General features: G+C 41.8%; 1 long non-coding RNA gene across 1 annotated transcript in view; it reads left to right on the forward strand.

Moving 5' to 3' along the window:
• The first annotated feature begins 56 nt into the window (after positions 1–56).
• The window catches only part of LOC131484817 (uncharacterized), a 45,233-nt gene continuing 26,305 nt past the window's right edge, over positions 57–18,984 (forward strand). The window contains exon 1 of the long non-coding RNA XR_009248459.1: positions 57–8,413. This is a non-coding gene — a long non-coding RNA (uncharacterized LOC131484817). The remainder of the gene's footprint in view (positions 8,414–18,984) is intronic.

Consider the following 18,984-nt stretch of genomic DNA (forward strand, 5'->3'; position numbering starts at 1 on the left):
GCCACTGCGCCACTCGCGCGGAGGCAGGCAGAAGGGGCGGTTCGCGGACGCGGGAGCTCGGGCTGAACCACTGTGCGAGGCAGGGGGAGGAAGCGGATTCGCCCCTCCTGCGAATATTTAGTTATCTTAAGCACTTATAACGAGGGATAAAGTGGACATGCGAGTATACCGCGTCCTCGTGCCCTTCCGTGTTCGGAGTGGGAGGAAATGCGACGTGGACTTTATGGGCCTGTTCCCCTTGCTGTGACATGGCACCTCCCTTCCGACCGTTGACCGGGCTATCTGGCCGCGAGGTCGCGTCCCCCAGCGGTGACTGCGAGAATCGGCGGAGGTTTTGTCCTCAAGCTATGCCTGAGGGTCTTTCCGGCCGCCCCGCCTTAAGATGCCCTGGTGACAGGGAGCCAGTGGCCCTCAGCCATGTGAAAGTAGCCATTTTGGCTGGCCAGCGTACGATTCTTCTCACGGCCTTATTCATCCGCGCCGCGCGCGCTGCTGCCGACTTGGAATTCTGAGGCTTGCTAGTAATTTATTGGTTAATGCCTCGGTGTTGAAAATGGCCGAAAAGGAGAATAACGAGAGTTCTGTCATCGATTCAAACGATTGCCGCCCTACTTGCACCCCAGCGCTAAAGTTTCCGAAAGAGGCCCTTACCCTTTGTTGCTCTTGCAGTGGAGGCCGCGCTCCTGCCCCTTCAGCTCTGGCCTTCTCTCTGTCCAAGAAAGGAGGCCTCTCACAAGGCTGACCTTGCACTTGCGGACTTTCCTATGTCTTTGAGGGGAAAATAATCGATGTTTAGAGTGTCCTTTTCATATTTTTCTTGGGGGAGAAGCCCTTTTTAGCCCTTGTATGTGATTAACCAGATCTCTTGATAAGGTGAAATGGACCTTGATAAGGTCCGTTTCATGAAGCTTTCACTTTAAAATATCCACCTGTGTTTGTCCCAGCTTTGCCCATGAAGGGAATTCCAGGGAGAGAAGAAAAAAGAACAAAACTTGAGCCAACAAGGAGTAGGGAGTCAGAAACGGATTTCATGGAGTCCCCGTTTGGAATGAGCCCACAAGTGGAAAGGAGGGCAAGTGTCAACTTCCTCTGGTTCAGGGGCTGTGACTCAGTGCAGGTCTGACAAGGGCTGCTGTCCCGGTGGCCCCGAGTGCATTAACATGGGGTCTAATGATGTTACTCGGGGAACTGCCCGCTCCTAGTATTAGATGCACGTTACCCTGGGGAGATGAATGAGACCCCTTGGAGCAGCCTCCAGCTGCTTAACTCTCAGGGAATTAGCTAAATTCTGAGGAACAATCCTGTCAGCGCGGGAGGAAAGGTGGGAGTTTGCCACTGGGAAACAATGGAAGCACTTGGGCTATGCTAGAGGCTTTGACAAAGAAGGTTAAGAAAGGGCTCATCATCTCTAGACTTCCTGACCACATCCATGGTGACTCAAAGCAGGCAGCAAGTTTGAATCACAAAAGAGACAACATGTTATTTTTATTTTAATTTTTAAACTACTGAAAAGCAACTGTATAAGACTTTCATAATTTGTTTTAGTGTATTTCATCTTTTTTTATTTTTAAGCAGAATGCCAATTTATTAACTCACAATGAGTAATAAAATTGCCCACTGGAACAAATTGCAAGTGTAGGCTGGTCAGTGTATTATCTCCCAGCAGAAAAATCTATATGGGAAGCCAGAATATAATTAGAAGGTTATTTGATTAATATGGAGGCAGAACAAGGGGATTAGTTAAATTTAATGATTAGCTCATTAAACCCTGATACCCCTATGCTACCAACTCCACAGTGGGGTTGTTCCTGCCAAGGAGATTAGAATCAGCTGTTCATACTTGCTTACCTACTTTTCTTTGTAGCTCATAGCATGTGTAATATAGTGGTTAAGAATGAGGAATTTTGGAGTCAAGCCTCTGCCGCTTAGTAACATTGCAGTGCAAACAACCGCTATATTTCAGTGTCCTCAGTCTGTAAAATTGGCTTACTAATAGTACTATCATAGGATTGCTTCAAGGATTAAATAAAATCATGCAAGTTAAGTCTTCAGCTCAGTATCTAGAACATAATAGGTACTTTTTTTAAACATCAGCTGTAAATCAGCCACCTGGGTGGCTCAGTCGAGCGGCTGACTTCGGCTCAGGTCATGATCTCATGGTTCGTGAGTTCGAGCCCCGCGTCGGACTCTGTGCTGACAGCCTGGAGCCTGCTTCGAATTCTGTGTCTCCCTCACTCTCTGCCCCTCCCCTGCTCACGCTGTACGTGTCTCTCTCTCTCTGAAAAATAAAAAAAATAAATAAACATCATCTGTAAAAAATAACCCTTAAGTGGCTTCTAATTGCTGTTAGGTTAGAAACTACAATCCCTATATATCCTGAATGTGATTTGGCTGCTCATCTTATGCCACTTTCTCTTCCTTTCTGCTTTTTACTTTGGATTTCTTTTAATTAGTAACAGTTACATTCATTAATTGATTAGTTTTGAAACAAGGAGAGACATTTTCATTGATTTTATATTTTTCACATTGTCCCTTACTCCCACAAATATTTATGAGCCCTTCTGGCAGGAAGACCCAGGGACTGGTACTATGACATTCCTGGTCCCTGCCCACCCCGGGCTCTAAATGGGAGGAGATGCCTGGCTAACTCCTCCTCATCCTTCCTCCCCAGCTCAGCTACTACTTCCTGGATGAAGCCTTCCCCTACACTAATTTCTCACAGGGTCCTGTGTTTCCTACTAAGTGGTATTTGAAATTACAGCACTTCTTGCTATAATTTGTAAGCTCCATGACACTGGGAAGGTGGTCTGTTTTGCTCAAGCTTTGTTACTATCTGACCCACAGAAGGTGATTAGGAATGTTTGAGGAGAGGGAACGAGAAGAGCTGGAGAGAGGAAAGGAAACATTAAAAAAGAATAAATAAAGATAAGGGATGGCAGAAGGAAATAGGGAAATAGGAAATCCTGGGGCTCATGTAAAATCAATGAAAAGAGCTACAGCTTTATCTTAGTTGCAAGCATTATAATAAAATTGAGGGCTCTTTACTAACAGGGAAGTTCTTTGCCATCCTGCTCTGAGAAGGGATTTCTGATTCCATACATTAGTGCCCTTAAGGGTAAAATAAACCTGAGAAGTTATTGGTTTATTTCATATTTAATATTAATGAGATTTGTTGAATGTGAAATGTTGTAAAGCACAAGAAAAAACCTAATCACTGGCTAAAGGCTCCAGATTTCTCAAAGAATATTAATGTGGCAGTAGTCTTTGAAAGAGGCAAGGTTGGGATTGGATAAACTAATGTTTGTGACTCACATAGCAACTACAACAACTCCAGGTCTTATCAGTTTCCCAGTGAAGAAGAGAGTTTCAATAACTAAGAGAAAGCATTTGCAGTGCAAGGAGTGTTTGGGCAGGAGAAAAGAGGAAAATGACACTAGGTATATCAAAGAGCAATAGAGGAGGTGTGGAGATATTGAGAAGAAAGCTGTGAGGCTATGAATCTTAAGAGTACCTTTTATGTGATGACAGGCCAAGAAGAAAGAAATCTAGACCAGATGTCTCTGTAACTGTTCCAGTCCTATAGGGCCAAAGCTCAGACATCTCAGATGGCCTCAGACACAAGCTAGCTGTAGAGGGATCTGAAACAAATACAGCGTGAATCCCCTCATTTTTAGGCTTCTTGGAATTTGCTTTTGTTTCTCGTTTTCTCTCCTAGTTCTTAATCACATCTTTGACAATCCCAATTAAAGTCGTGAGGGATGAAGAACGCATAGGGTATAATGAAGACACTAAAAAAGACAATTATATAATGATGACATTATATATAATTTATATCTAATTGTGGTGGTCACTGTTCTAATATCTATGCCTCATGACAGTACTAAGGAAGAAGTTACTGTTTCTCTTCCTGTTCTACAAATGAAGGTGCTAGCACTTAAGTAACCCAGGTCACATATCAAATCATTAGTGAAGCTGGGACTTGAGCCTATGTCTAAGCTCTAAATTTACACTCTTTGTTACAAGTCAAACAATAAATACTTCACACTCCCTGAGATAATTAATGGTAAAATTTAGTTTGTATCCTTTCATACCTTTTTCTATTAACAGGCACACATGCACACACTGGGGAACTGAATGAGACCCTCTTGGAACAGCCTCCAGCTGCTTAACGCTCAGAAGATTAGCCAAATTCTGAAAAACAATCCTGTCACTTATGTGAAAGTAATGTGAAACATGGATTTTTCTCTTAAAAATTTTCATGGCCACTTTTCCAGAAACTGTGGAGATAAATCATTCTATTTTTTTCTTTTTTTTATTGTAGTAAAATAAACATATTTATAATTTTAACCATTTTTAAATGTACAGTTTTGTGGCATTAAGTACATTCACATGGTTCTGCAAATTCATTTTTCTAATAACAGTGAAATATAGTATAGTATGACTGCCATTCAGTTCATTCAGCTGTTACCTTTACTGGTTGATATTCAAATTATTTCTCATTTTTGCCCTTTGCACAATGCCGATGAACCTAACATATTTGTACATATACTTTTGCGAACCAATGTTTTTATTTTTGTGGAAAAGATGTCCCAAAGTGGAATTGCTGAGACAAAGGAAAAGTGCATTTTTACATATCATTAGTTACAGCCAGATTACTTTCCAAATGGCTGTCACAACTCACATTCCTACCAGGAGGGTATGACAATATCATTTCCCAACTCTCTTGCCAGAGCTGAGTGTTACCATTTGAAAAAAAATTTGTCAGTATGGGACCTCGTCAAGATAAAAAACTTCTGCACTGCAAAGGAAACAGTCAACAAAACTAAAAGGCAACTGGTGGACTGGGAGAAGATATTTGCAAATGATGTATCAGATAAAGAGTTAGCACAAATAAAATCTATGAAAAAACTTACCAAACTCAACACCCGAAAAACAAACAATCTGATAAAGAAATGGGCAGAAGACATGAATAGATACTTTTCCAAAGAAGACATCCAGATGGCCAACAGACACATGAAAAGATGCTCAACATCGCTCATCATCAAGGAAATACAAATCAAAACCATATTGAGATACCACTTTACACCTGTCAGAGTGGTTAGAATTAACAACTCAGGAAACAACAGATGTTGGCGAGGAATGTAGAGAAACGAAACCCTCTTGCACTGTTGGTAGGAATGCAAACTGGTGCAGCCACTCTGGAAAACAGTGTAGAGGTTCCTCAAAAAATTGAAAATAAAACTACCCTGGGACCCAGCAATAGCACTACTAGAAATTTATCCAAAGGATACAGGAGAGCTGATTCATCGGGGCACATGTACCCCTATGTTTATAGCAGCACTTTCAACAATAGCCAAATTATGGAAGGAGTCCCAATGTCCGTTAACTGATGAATGGATAAAGATGTGGTTTATATACACGATGGAATACTACTCAGCAATGAGAAAGAATGAAATCTTGCCATTTGCAACAATGTGGATGGAACTGGAGGGTGTTATGATAAGTGAAATATGACAGGCAGAGAAAGATATCATATGTTTTCCACTCATATTGGAATTTGAGAAACTTAACAGAAGACCATGGGGGAAGGGAAGGGGAAAACAATAGTTTCAAACAGAGAGGAAGGCAAACCTTAAGAGACTCTTAGATACAGAGAACAAACTAAAGGTTGATTGGGGGGAGGGGCAAGGGAGAGGGGAAAATGGGGGATGGGCATTGAAGAGAGCACTTGTTGAGATGAGCACTGGGTGTTGTATGTAAGAAATGAATCATGCTTCTGAAGCCAAGAGCACACTGTACACACTGTGGGTTAGCTAACTTGACAATAAATTATATTTAAAAAAATTTTTTGTCAGTATGACAAATGAAAAAGGTTAAGAGAATATTTTTTATCCTTGGGAGAATTTTTTTAAAAAAGAGAATATCCAGAAGCCACAAAGGAAAATACTGATAAACTTAACTACATTAAAATGAAAAATTACTATATAAGTAAAATCCGGGGTGCCTGGGTGCCTAAGTCGGTTGAGTGTCCAACTTCGGCACAGGTCATGATCTCACGGTTTGTGAGTTCGAGCCCTGCGTCAGGCTCTGTGCTGACAGCTCAGAGCCTGGAGCCTGCTTCAGATTTTGTGTCTCCCTCTCTCTGCTCCTCCCCCACTCACTCTCTCTCTCTCTCTCTCTCTCTCTCTCTCAAAAATAAATAAACATTAAAAAATTATAAGTAAAATCCAAAGACAAACAATAGGAGAAAACATTTGCAACACATATGACAAATTGGTTAGTACCAATTGATAAGAAAGTGACAAACAGCCCAATGAAAACTAGGAAAAAGAGTGTAATTCACCAACGAGGAAATGCAAATTGTCCATAAACGTGAAAAGATGCTTAACCGCACTGATCAGTAAATTAATTAATTCATTTGTATGGTAAGTTTGGGAACAAGGAGGCACACTCCATGTGAGGGAAGGGCAGAGGAGGAATCTAAATAATTGGATGCTCAGTCTTTAGCTCTTCTATGAGTTTGGCCTCTGGTAAAGCTTTCGTGATTCTGATGATGCTTTCCAGAATTTCTTAATGATGCCATTCATGTGGGTATCTGCTGTCAAAGGCTACAGCTCATTAATCAAGAGACTCCTGTAAGAATTTATTCTCACCGTTTCTATTGCTGCTTAGTCCCACCACTTGGCTATTGTCTACAGTCATGTCCACTTGAATCATCAGTATCTTTATTGGGACAGATTGAAATTGTTTTTGCTATTATGTAGACTTACCACCAGCCATCCTCAACTTTTATCTGAAAGCCAATGCCATTTCCACAGACAAGCTATCATTTGGGGACTTACCTCTTTAGACCTCACCCCAACACTTCAGGAAGGCACATACTCATCTTTTGAGACTGGTCCTAGTTTAGACTTGCCCTGAATTCAGGGCAAAATCTGCCCCCGGATGAATGCCAACTCTGTCCGACTAGTACACCTACTTGCTTTTGCTTCCAGCTTTGTTTGCTTGGTACCTGGGCCTCCCTGACCTCCCTTTTCCTCTCATTTTCCCCCACTTAAAAAAAATTTTTTTTTGGCTTAATGATTGTGGCTTGACTTCCCACTAACTGATACCTGATTTGGCCTCAGGGTCCTTCCACTATAAACTGCCTCCACAGGCAGCCAAAGGAAGATCCTGCCCCATTCCCTGGGCAACTAAGGATGTTGGAGTAGAAGTAGGAAGGAATTCTTGTATCTTTTGTCACCCAACTCTACTCTGTGAGAGGACACAGCTGCCCCTAGGGCGGAGATTGCTGGTGTGGTGGGGCAACTGGAAGAACTTGGCCCTGTCCTCAATGGCGTTGCCTTCACAATTCACAGAGACCTTATACACTTGCTGGGGTTTTTGCCATACTTTGATAACTTTTCAGTCCTCAGGCTCCCCTAGGAAGCCTGAATAGTTGATGTTCTTACAATCGCATTTAACTAAAAAAGGCAATCCACAAAGGAGAAATGTAAAGAGAATTTGGCTTAACTGTATTCTGTGATTAAAGGCCTAGCAGAGGAAAAGCATACAAACCAGGCCATGGTGAGGATCTATGAGGTTGAGATATTCTCAGACACGGGGAAGCAGGGTTCTGGTCTTTGCCCCCAGACGTGGTCTGAGTGATGTTACCCTTTATAAACCATCTCAGAGGGTTCATGGGATGATCTGCCAGAGTGATCACCCAGTGTGTCCTGCTGGGATCATGCTTTCCTTTGTGAAGGTTCCTACATTGGTACCTTCCTTCCAGGCTTCCAGCTGGGTTGCAGACATCAACCCAACTGTCATGGATTAGCTTGTATGTAGATTAGATCTAGTAGGATGTGTTTCTGGAGTCCTTTGGCAAATGCATCAGCTGGGATTCAGAGTAATGGGTAACCTTTCTCGAATACATAATTCAAAGGAATAGTGTTGTGGTTTCAGCCCTGGCTGCACTTTAGAATCCGCTGGAGCACTTTAAATCAAGTGATGCCTAAACCTGTAGATTTATTAAGTCAGAATCTCTGTGCTTGGGACAAGGCACAGGTAGGTTTTCAAAGCAAAAGGTGATTCTAATGGACAACCAGGGTTGAAAACTACTGGGCTAGCCAGTTGTTGATTGAATCAATGGTGATAACCTTACATGTTCAAGAGGCCTGCAAGATCCCTATTATATATATGAAGAGAATGTTATTCTTCAGGACCGTGGACACCTTTGTGGGAAGCAGTGGATTCTCAAACTTTAATGTGCATACAAATCACCAGAGGATCGTTTTAAATCACGTATTTTAACAGGATTCTGCATTTCTAACAAGCTCCCGGGAGGTGCTGATCCGGACTATGCACCACAGTGAGAAGCAAGAATCTAGACCAGCACTCTGCAAACTGGAATAGGATACATGAAACTTCCAAGGTCTGTCTAGATATTGGTAGTTTTAAATGAATCAATTTCCAGATCCCCCAACTTCCATATCAGCTATTTTCTAAAATGAATCTGCCTGATAATAGACCTGAGATGAAAGAGTGGGTTCCCATTCTCCCAAGTCCCTTTCACAGTGGCCCTTCTCTTAAGTGTATTTAGGAAAGGAAGACCTCTCACCCAGCTGAATCCCACATTGGGGTGCTAAACAAGGGAACACACTGAAATATTGGTATAGGTATTGAGAAAATGAATGATTCCAATAACTAACAAATCTCTTTCAAGTTAAATCTTCTTTAATCCTTTGTTTTCTACACAACTGGATGACTTAATGACATTATTAGCAAATTGATCATTACACATACTTTTGGATGATAAATCACTATATGGTTTTGTTGTGTGGTGGGGTGTTTTGTGGGTTTTTTTTTTTTTTGGCATTTAGAAGGAATTAAGAACACTTAGTAAAATTGCTCTAACAAAACTTTTCATATCTATTTATATGAACAAGTTTCCTTAGTGCTTATACCTGTAAAATGAAAAACAGATTAGAATAAATAATGAATCCTGTCTCTTTCTTGCAATATGTAATAGTCTTCCATGGACTTTAATTAAGGGAAGGGGTGCCTGGGTGGCTCAGTCGGTTAAGCATCCAACTTCAGCTCAAGTCACGAAATCATGGTTCATGAGTTTGAGCCCTGCATCAGGCTCTGTGCTGACAGTCAGTGTGGAGCCTACTTGGGATTCTCTCTCTCCCCTTCCCTCTCGCCCCCCCCCCCAATTGTGGGTGGGTGTGCTCGTACGTGCTCTCTCTCTCTCAAAAATAAATAACTTAAAAAATAAACTAATAAGGAAGAAAAAACCCACCCACTTCATTACACACACACACACACACACACACACACACACACACACACGTATATATTTTTCCTTTTTTGAGTGATAATTATGAAAGATTATAATGCATTTATGATTTAGATGAATCATGTACTTATTATTATCTTGGTAAGTCAAGCCAAAGGAAATTTGGCTGATTCTCAGAGACTTATAATAAACATTTTCTAATATATTTCAATTTATATACACATTTTAGAACAGAGTACATGATAGAGTGATGAATAAAAGACTTTCAAAATAAAATATAAAATATATTTCAGTAGTATAAGATTCTGTTAGGGAATAGATTGGAGTTCACAGAGAAAAAGGAACAATATGAATTTTTGCACTCTTAAAGAGGAATTTGTTAATATATTTTAATTTTTATTTATTAGTACTTTTTGTTCATGTGTTTTCTAAAATGAATGATGGTGAGTATTAACTCTATGGTATTTAGATTCCATTGGACATATTTAAGAATGATGGTTTATTATATTTTAAATGCCAATATTTAAAATATGTTGGGGGCACCTGGGTGGCTCAGTCGGTTGAGCGTCCAACTTCGGCTCAGGTCATGATCTTACAGTTTGTGGGTTCGAGCCCTGCGTTGGGCTCTGTGCTGACAGCTCAGAGCCTGGAGCTTGTTTCAGATTCTATGTCTCCCTTTCTCTCTGCCCCTCCCCTGTTCATGCTCTGTCTCTGTCTCAAGAATAAATAAACATTAAAAAAAATTTTTTTAATTAAAATATGTTTAAAGTTACAACCTTTTTTTCTTTTTAATTACACCTTTAATCTGTTTATTCATTTCTTTTTTAAATTTTTTTATTTTTTTATTTTATTTTTTATTTTTAAAAATTTACATCCAAATTAGTTAGCATATAGTGCAACAATGATTTCAGGAGTAGATTCCTTAGTGCCTCTTACCCATTTAACCCATCCCCCCTCCCACAACCTGTCCAGTAACCCTCAGTTTGTTCTCCATATTTATGAGTCTCTTCTGTTTTGTCCCCCTCCCTGTTTTTAAATTATTTTTGTTTCCCTTCCCTTATGTTCATCTGTTTTGTCTCTTAAAGTCCTCATATGAGTGAAGTCATATGATTTTTGTCTTTTTCTGACTAATTTCACTTAGCATAATACCCTCCAGTTCCATCCACATAGTTGCAAATGGCAAGATGTCATTCTTTTTGATTGCTGAGTAATACTCCATTGTATATGTATACCACATCTTTATCCATTCATCCATTGACGGACATTTGGGCTCTTTCCATACTTTGGCTATTGTTGATAGTGCTGCTATAAACATAGGGGTGCACGTGTCCCTTTGAAACAGCACACCTGTATCCTGTGGATAAATGCCTAGTAGTGCAATTGCTGGGTCGTAGGGTAGTTCTATTTTTAGTTTTTTGAGGAACCTCCATACTGTTTTCCAGAGTGGCTATACCAGCTTGCATTCCCAGAAAGTTACAACCTTTTTTTAATGTTTGTTTGTTTGTTTAGAGAGTGGGGGAGGAGGAGAGCACGAGTGGAGTCGGGGCAGTGAGAGAGGAAGACAGAGAGTCCCAAGTAGGCTCTGCACTGTCAGCACAGAGCCCCACCTGGGGCTAGATCTCTTGAACTGAACTGAGATCATGACCTGAGCCCAAATCAAGAGTAGGACACTTAACTGACTGAGCCACCCAGGTGCCCCAAAGTTACAACCTTTCAAATATACTTGTGATGAAAAACTTTAGATATCTAAATTAAAATATACTGGTAGTAGGGATGCCTGCGTGGCTCAGTCAGTTAAGTGGTCGATTGCGGCTCAGGTTGTGAACTCACGGTTCATGAGTTCAAGACCTACATCAGGCTCTGTGCTGACAGCTCAGAGCCTGCTTCAGATTCGGTGTCTCCCTCTCTCTCTGCCCTTCCCCTGCTCATGCTCTGTCTCTCTCCATCTCAAAAAATGAATAAACATTAAAATATATACATACATACATATATATATATATATATATATATATATATATATATATATATATACTGGTAGCATATAATTTTAACTTTTTTAAATGTTTATTTATTTCTGAGAGAGACAGACAGACAGACAGAATGTGAGCTGGGGAAGGGCAGAGAGAGGGAAACACAGAATCTGAAGCAGGCTCCAGGCTCTGAGCTGTCACCACAGAGCCCGATGCAGGGCACAAGCCCACGAACTGCAAGATCATGACCCGAGCCGAAGTCAGATGCCTAAGCAACGAAGCCATCTGGGTGCCCCTGGTAGCATATAATTTTAAAACATTATTTTTGGAGTTAAAATGCCACAACAACTAAAAGAATACCTACATACACCCATTTGAGAGGAGAGGGTACTCCAAGATTTGAACCTCGAATTATTTAGAGTTTATTTGGAAGTGATTGTAAAAGAGACAACTCAGGATGGTCCAGGCAGAAACTCTATGTGAGCCAGTAGCATGCAGAAATGTTAGTAAAAGTATGATCATTCTCTGGTCCCGCATAGTGTGCTGATGCTATCAATCAGATATTTTGTAGGGTTTCTCCAACATTCACAGTATTGACATCGTGTGCTGGATAATGCTTTGTTATGGGGAGTTATTCTGTGCATTATAGGATATGTAGCAGTATCCTCGACCTCTACCCATTAGATGACCATAGTACCTGGCCCCACTCCCCCAAGTTGTGACAATGGAAAATGGGCTCCCCAGTTGAGAAACACTGAGCTATTGGAATCTTTGAAGGGTTATTGTTAATGCTGGAGTTCATGAATCAGGGTCCAAATTACCTGTACTCTGTCTGGAAGTCAGCTTTGCTTTCATTTACTTTGAGGACTGGAATGAAATTTTAAGTCCCTAGAAGCATACTAGATGAAGTCTGTAACCCCACTGACTATAAGGCCTTGTCTATGGACTAGTACAGACTTGAGTCTCTGCCTCTGACAAGGAATAGTCTCACTTTGATGGGCTTATAGACACTGGGTATGGGAGCAGTGTGGGCAGAGAGGGATGGTGAAGCAGGCACTGCCCTCACTGCCTGGAGGCAAGCTGTAAGTAGTGTGAAGATGGCCTCCCAACTTGGGAACCAAGAACACCAGCTGACCACACATTCTGAGCCCTAAAGGTGAAGTACCATATAGACACACAATCATGGCCACACATACTTAGGGAACACAGGGAGTATGTGAGGCCATGATTGTGGGTCTGTGTGGTGCTTCACCTTTATTTGGGGGGCAAAACATACCAGTGAATGCCACTATCTGTTATCCTTTAGGGTGATCTTGGACCTTGGACAGTAAGTGGCCCTTGCTGGACAAGTACCTATTTGGAAGAATTGCTCAAGACCTGCAAATTCACTACCTGTGGTCCAGAGCCACAGGAAAATGCCAGCTTCCTGTGGCTCCGTGGTATCTATCTATTACAGAGGTGCTCCCCTAGTAATTCCTTTGGAATGAGAATTTTACTTGGAGATTGGAGTACATTCATGGTGTCTAAACTCTGGCTAGGCCCTGAGAACCAACTTACACAAACTACCCCATGGGTAGCCCTTACGGGTATGGCCTGATATGTACAGATGCTGCCCTCTCCTTGGACTCTTGCCCATGCCCAGGCCCACTGCTACCACCTGTGATTTGGCCAGACTCTGACCCTCTCCCCTTGGCCTCCTGCCATGTGTCCATCCTGAAGTTCCCTCAGACACACCTGGCAACACATGAAGTGGGGGAGTGGGCGGTGAAGACTCTTGTACCACACTCAATTTTTGCTCTTGCTCTAAGCAACCAAATCATCGAAGATAATTTTTAATAGTAAATGGACCCCATGTAGGTTTTCCTCTTGCGAGCTGAATAATGAATACGGATATCCCTTCCTCTTTACAGTTATTTCTTGAAGCTTATTTTAAATATATATATTAAAGTAATAAAGCACATTAAAGAAAGTTTAGAGGAATTGGATTGAGAGTCCAGAAATAAACCCATACATCTATGGCTAATTGTTGTTTGATAGAGGTGCCAAGACCATTCAATGGGAGAAGGAAGAATCTTTTCAATGAACGGTGTCAGAACAAGTGAATAGGCACATGCCAAAGAATGAAAGTGGGTCCATACCTCACACCATATACAAAAATTAAAATAGATCAAACATCTAAACGTAAGAGCTGAAACTACACAACTCCTAGAAGAACAAACACAGGAGTAACTCTTCATGATCTCGGACTAGACAGTGGTTTCTCGGATATGACACCAAAAGTATAAGCAACCAAAGTAGAAATAAATAAATCGGACTTCCTCAAAATTAAAAACTTTTCGTTCTTAAAGGTAACTATCAACAAAATGAAGAGACAGCCCACAGAATGGGAGAAAATATTCACAAATCATCTATCTGGCAATGGCCTAGTATCCAGAATATATAAGTAACTCCTACAACTCAACAAGAAAAAGATAAGAAATATAACTCTAACATGGGCAAAGGAGTTGAATAGACATTTCTCCGAGAAGGCATACAAATGTCCAATAAGGACAGGAAAAGATGTTCATATTATTAGCCATCGGAGAAATGCAAATCGAAACCACAACGAGATACCACTTCACACCCACTAGCATGGGTGAAATAAAAGAGGTAATAACAAGTGTTGGCAAGGATGTGGAGAAATTGGAACACTGATATATTGCTGGTGGAAATGGAAAATGGAAAACAGTTTGGTCATTTCTCACAAAGTGAAACAGAGTTATTATATGAGCCAGCAATTCCACTCTTAGGCATATATATATATATATATATATATATATATATATATATATTCAAGAGAGTTAAAACATATTCACAAAAAAACTTGTACACAAGTGTTCATAGCAGCTTTTTCATGATAGCTGAAAGGGGGAAACAAACTGAATGTCCGTCGACAGGTGAACAGAGAAACGACATGTGGCATAGCCATCCCGTAGAAAATTATTTGGCCATAAAAAGGAATGAAGTTCTGATACATACTGCAACATGGATGAACGTTGAAAGCATTATGCTAAGTGAAAGAAGCCAGTGACAAAGGACTACATTTTATATGATTCCATGTATGTGAAATGTCCAGAGTAGACAAATCTACAGAAACAGAAATTAGAATAGTGGTGGCCAGGGACCGAGAGGAAAAGGGAATGGAGAGTGATTGCTAATGAGTATGGGGTTTCTTTTTGGGGTGATTGTTGCACAAGAGGTAGAGAGGGGTCAGCTGGTTGGGCCAAACATCACTGGACAGAAAGTTCCAGGAGTAGGCCTTTACTTGAACTTTCAGGGGCCACTCAATCCTCTGATGGCTTGAGCTCGTATTTGGGCAAAGATAAAATTCATGGAATTTGGGGTGCCTGGGTGGCTGAGTCAGTTAAGCGTCCAACTTCGGCCCAGGTCATGATCTCACGGTTTGTGGGTTCGAGCCCCACGTCAGGCTCTGTGCTGACAGCTTGCTCAGAGCCTGGAGCCTGCTCCGAATTCTGTCTCCCTTTCTCTCTGCCCCTCCCTGCTCACACTCTTTCTCTCTCTCTCAAAAATAAATAAACATTAAAAAAAAATTCATGGAATTCTATCAATCTGTTAACTTCCCTGGGAGACTAGACCATGGTTCAAATACCCAAAAGGCAGAGGATATGAGCAATCTACAAGAAACACAAACAGCTAGTGGATATGTGAAAAATATTCAACCTCACTCATAGCCTTAAAAAAATGCATCACGAAACAATGAGATTCCATTTGCGATCTATCAACTCAGCAAACGAATAAAAGTTTGGGAATGGCCAGTGTTCACAAGTTATGGTGACATAGGCACCCTCATGTACTGTTCCTGGGAGTGTAAACAGATTCAACTCTTCTAGAGGGCAATTTAGCAATGTCTGTCAACATTTTGAATGCTTGTTTTCATTGACTCAGCAATTCTACCCCTAGGAATTTGCCCTAGGGACATACTGGCAAAATTATGCCAAAACCATGTGCAAAACCATGATCCCTGCAACACTGTTTGTAATAACAAAAAACCGTAGAGCACTTACACATCCATCAGCAGGGGACCAGTTAAATACAGCCATGCAATGGAAAAGTATGCAATCATTAAAACGTGAGATACAACATGGAAAGATCTTCTAAATGTGTTGTGTTGTTTTAAACAAAACAATGTGCACAGTGATGTGATCTCATTTGTGTTAAATTTTCAAACACGTACAGGTATATGCAGACTTTTTTTTCAGGAAGACCACGTAAGACGTATCGGAAACTTGGAGAGTGGCACTGGGGGGTTGGAGGGAGGAAAAAAATAAATTTTGCTTTTTATTTGATGCTTTTCCACAATATTGGTATGTTTGTACCATGCGAATGGAAGACTTTTCTTAAATATTTTAAGAGCAGACAAGGAATCTGGAGGGATAAGGAAGAGTAAGAAGTAGGATCCCTTAGGTGGAAGACTATGGTTTGTCCAGCCACAGGACCACCTTGTTTTAGCTGTACTAATAAAAGCATTGTGATCAGATCATTGGGGTTTTAGGAAGACCACCCAGGCAGCAGGCTGGAGGATGGAGGGGAGATGGGAGACTAGAGTCAGGACACCTGGTCAGAGGTTTTTGCAACAGAGCAGGGCTCAAATTTAGGTGGTGATGGTGGGGGTGGAGAATGCCTCATATCAGTAGGAGAGTTATTAAAAAGGACAACTGAAAGCCATGGTGCCTGATTGGATGAGGAGGCCCAGCCGTCTGCCTTGGGCAGCTGAGTGGTGGTGATGCTGCTCAAGGAAACACACAGAAGGAAGGAGAGGGCTAGAGGCCAGAAGAGGATGGGGAAGAAAATAATGAGTTCAGTTTTGAACGTGTTGAGTTGAGGAACACATTGAATTTGATCATGTCGAATAGACACAGAAGTATGGAGCTCAACACATTCTGAGTTGGAGATGGAACAGATCAGGTCAGGTGGTAGTGAAAATGGAGTATAAGGAAGTTGTGTAGACCAAAAAACAAAAATGCCTGGTTCAAGGTGGGACTCTACAGATCACCTATTTTTGAGAGCTGAGTAGGGGCAGAGGACCCACAGTGAGGCTAAGGAGTGAAAGATCAGAGCCGTGAGAGGAATAGGAGGGACTGGGGTCACAGATGACTCTTCCCTGCTCCTGGCTGGACACTGGGAGATTTTTGAAGCTACTCCCTCACCAGTGCCAATTGCCCTTCTTTTGCTACATCTGCCCGGTAAAATCCCAACCCTGGATTTTCCGGTTTTGCTCCTGAAAAAAACCACCTAACCAATGAGTATGGCCCCATTCCAAGTAGGGGTTTATACCTCCACTGGGCTCTCTCTGTGCCACCCATCAATTTATTTTTACTTACCCTTGGTTGGCTCTGGCTCTCATCCCTATTATTCTAAATTATCACCATGTTCATTTCTCACATCTTACTTCTACTCTCATCTTTGTGACCTCTCTGGTCTTGCTCCGAGGAACAAGCAAGGCCCCCATGTTGAGTGCCTTTAACATCTCAGCCTTCTCTCTATAAATATATTTAAGCTATATTCACCTTCTTTCCCAAGTATTCAGTCCAAGGATGAGGTTCAGCTTCTGTTTAGCACCAGGGTCCCTCGAAGAAGCCTCACTGACCCTGTTCCATCCCTGAGTCTTGGCTATTGCTCCTTCTTCTGTCTGTCTCACTGTATCACACATTTTATATTTCTCTTCATGGGACCTGCCATGCTGAACTGAAGTTATCTCACTGTCTCCTCCAATTAACTTGATCCTATTTTCCCCTTAACTTCTTTTTTTAAATACAATTTTTTTAAGTTGTATTTATTTATTTAGAAAGGGAGAGAGAGAGTGAGAGCACGATCAGGGGAGGGGCAGAGAGATAGCGGGAGAGAGAATCCCAAGCAGGCTCCACACGGTCAGTGCGGAACCTGGATGTAGGGCTCGAACGTAGGAACCCTGAGATCATGACCTGAGCTGATATCAAGAGTTGGCCACTTAACCAACTGAGCCACCCAGGAACCCCAACTACTTTTTTTTTAAGCTTATTATTTTGAGAGAGAGAGAGAGAGAGAGAGCGTGTGTGGGCACTCACATGAATGGGGGAGGGGCAGAGAGAGAGGGCGAGAGAGAGAATCCCAAGCAGGGTCCGCACTGTCAGCTGCAGAGCTCCACGTGGGGCTGGAACCCATGAACCCTGAGATCGAGACCTGAGCTGAAACCCAGAGTTAGATGCTTAACCAACTGAGCCATCCAGATGCCTCTCTCCCTTAGCTTCTTATTGATACACAACATCCATGAGGAAGAATGCACATGTTGTAAATGTGTACCTCACAGACTTTTCACCAACTAAACATAGTCATGCAATCAGCACCCAGGTGAAGAATCCAAGCATTACAGCATCCCAGAGCCCTCCCTGTGCTCTCTTATACTCTCCGTCTCCCTCCCCAAGGCAACCACTATCCAGTCTTTCAAAATCATTGATTAGTTTTGGCTGTTTTTGTAAATTAAAAAAAAAAAAAAGGGCCAAAAAAATCATATGTACTCTTTCGTGTTTGGCTTTTATTTTATTTATTTATTTTTTCGTGTCTGGCTTTTAATCAACATCATGTTTGGGGCGCCTGGGTGGCTCAGTCGGCTAAACATCCGACTTCGGCTCAGGTCATGATCTAATGGTTTATGAGTTCACGCCCTGCGTTGGGCTCTGTGCTGACAACTCAGAGCCTGGACCCTGCTTCGGAATCTGTGACTCCCTTCTCCCTGACCCTCTCCCGCTCACACTCTGTCTCTCTGTGTCTCTCAAAATGAAATTAAATAAATGTTAATCAACATCATGTTTGTGAGTCATCCATATTGTTGTGTGAAGCCGTAGTTCATTTCCATGGCCGTATAATATTCCATTGCGTGAACAGACCACAACTTGTTAATCCATTGGGTGTTACGATAAATCGCCCCATTTGGGGCTTTTGCAAATAGCAGGCACTATGTTTTATTCATCTTCATATTTTCAGCCTTTCACACATGCCTGCATAATGGTTTGTGCCTAAACAGGTGAGAGAATTCAAGGGGTGCTTTTCCACTGTATTCTTGGATGATCAGATGCTGCTTGAAATTTTGGATTCAGTCCTGGGCACCAGGATTAAAATGTTCAAAAAGGGCCACTGATGACTTGAATCGTCTACAGAGAGCAATGATAGTGCTGTTTCTGAAAGCCACGCAGGATCACACATGCTGGAAAACACTCAAGATGTTTATCACGGAAATGGAAACAGGGGATCAGACATGGACCAGGTTGCTTTAGAAGAGAGCACTGGGCCAATGGCTAAATATTTGTGGGAGGCAGCTTTCTGCTCAATAATACTCATGAGACTGGCTCATTTTTAGAGACCTAATCAGGCACCAGCCCCTGCATGTGCTTAGGGCTTGGTGTCCATTAATTCAATATAACAGTGACTTTGTAAGAAACAAATTTTATGTATTTTTTTAAGTTCACTTATTTGTGAGACAGAGACAGAGAGAGAGAGAGGCAGAGAGAGAGAGAGAGCATGAACCAGGGAGGGGCAGAGAGAGAGAGAGAGAGAATCCCAAGCAGGCTCCACACTGTCAGCACAGGGCCCAATGCAGGACTTGATCCCACAAACCACGAGATCATGACCTGAGCCAAAATCCAGAATCGCGTGCTTAACTGAATGAGCCACCCAGGCACCCCAAGAATGACTTTTCTA

The sequence above is a fragment of the Neofelis nebulosa genome, chromosome 9 (assembly GCF_028018385.1).
Source record: "Neofelis nebulosa isolate mNeoNeb1 chromosome 9, mNeoNeb1.pri, whole genome shotgun sequence".
Lineage (NCBI taxonomy): Eukaryota > Metazoa > Chordata > Mammalia > Carnivora > Felidae > Neofelis > Neofelis nebulosa.